This window comes from Phocoena sinus, chromosome 16 (assembly GCF_008692025.1).
Source record: "Phocoena sinus isolate mPhoSin1 chromosome 16, mPhoSin1.pri, whole genome shotgun sequence".
Lineage (NCBI taxonomy): Eukaryota > Metazoa > Chordata > Mammalia > Artiodactyla > Phocoenidae > Phocoena > Phocoena sinus.
In genome coordinates, this window is record NC_045778.1 from 36,031,207 (window position 1) to 36,032,717 (window position 1,511).

Sequence of the window (1,511 nt, forward strand, 5' to 3'; positions counted from 1 at the left end):
CCCCTTTGGTAACCATAAGGCTCCCACCCCCATCCCCTTTGGTAACCATAAGGGTTTTTTCTATGTTTGTGAGTAATAGCAACGTGTTTTTAAAGCTCTGGAGCTGGATGGTTGAACAACAGTGTGAGTATATTTAATGCCATTAAATATACTCACTTAAAAACAGTTAAGATGGTAAATTTTATGTCATGTGTATTGTATCGCAATTAAAGATTAAAATTAAAATTAATTAAATTAAACAAATCCTCTTCTGGCCCCTCTGACTAGTAAGCAAAGGTCAGACTCCTCCAGCTGCATTGAACATCCGCAGGACTGGCACCCAGTAACGACTCCTGCCCTGGGGACTACACCAACCCTCAGGGCTGCGGTACTGACAGAGTTAGTGGGAGGGGAGGTAGATAAGCCTCTGACAGCGTCCGCTTTAAGGGGAAGCCCCGCCCTGGCTCTGGCTTGCTTTCTCCTTCTCTAAATTCCACTTGGAAAACCGGAAGTGAGAGGCTCTGGGAGCTCCACAGGGCCTCTTCTCCCGGGGTCGCCATGGGGCGACAGAGACCTCTGGGCTCACCTGCAAGCTGGTGGTAGGAGTCTCCAGGCTAACCACCTGAGGTTGCCTGGGGTCCCAGCCTCCTGCCACTTCCCCTAGCGAGTACTGGGGCCCAACAGGCTAGACTGACAACTCCTGGGGACCAAGGCAAGCACCGTTGGGGAGGAACTGAGGGCCCAGGGAGGAGCAACCTCCAGCCTGTGAAGTAAAACCTGCATGGGGAGTCACCCAGGTAAAGAGCTCTGTGGGGTCCCAGCTTGGGGCCTTTGAAGGCTGGGGAGGAGAGTTTCTTGGAAGAAGAGATAGGCCAGTGTGGCTGGACTGAGCGGAACAGGCAAGGTGGGCTGCTGGCAGGAGGAGGGACGTGAGGTCTGGCTGAGGATTGGGGCTTCTCCCCAAATAGCCGCTGAGAGATTTCCTGTTTGTTAGCAGAGTGACAGGAACAGGCTTGTCTTTAAAGATCCCTCTCTTGAATCAGAGGAAGTAGGAAATGGAAGCAAAGAACAGGAATCAGGGACAGTGTCAGTGGTGGCCTGGACTAGGGGAAGGGAGGGAGATGCAGAGAGGGGATAATGCATTTTGGAGTTGGGATCCAGGGCCAGGGGATGAGCTGACTGCATGTGGGGGGTGAGGAGGAAAGAGGGAGCAGACAGAGCCCCAGGGTTCTGGTCTGAGCAGGTGGAGAGATGGAGCTGCCGATGCATGGACATGGGGGAGGGGGTGGGAAGAGAGTCCCAGAAGGCAGTTTGGGGCCAATTAACACTTAGACCCTTATAAGATTAGCTTAACTCTGATCTACTTTCCTAATGAAGTCACTGGGAGAAACTGCTTCCCAGGGGATTTTGAGCAAGGCTGAACATCTTACTCCAGGTGACTAAAAATTCTCTTGTTCCTAATGAAGTGGACTGTTTATACTGGGGTTGGGCCTGGATATCATGTTCCAGCCAGCCTCAGTCTTGGGGAGAGG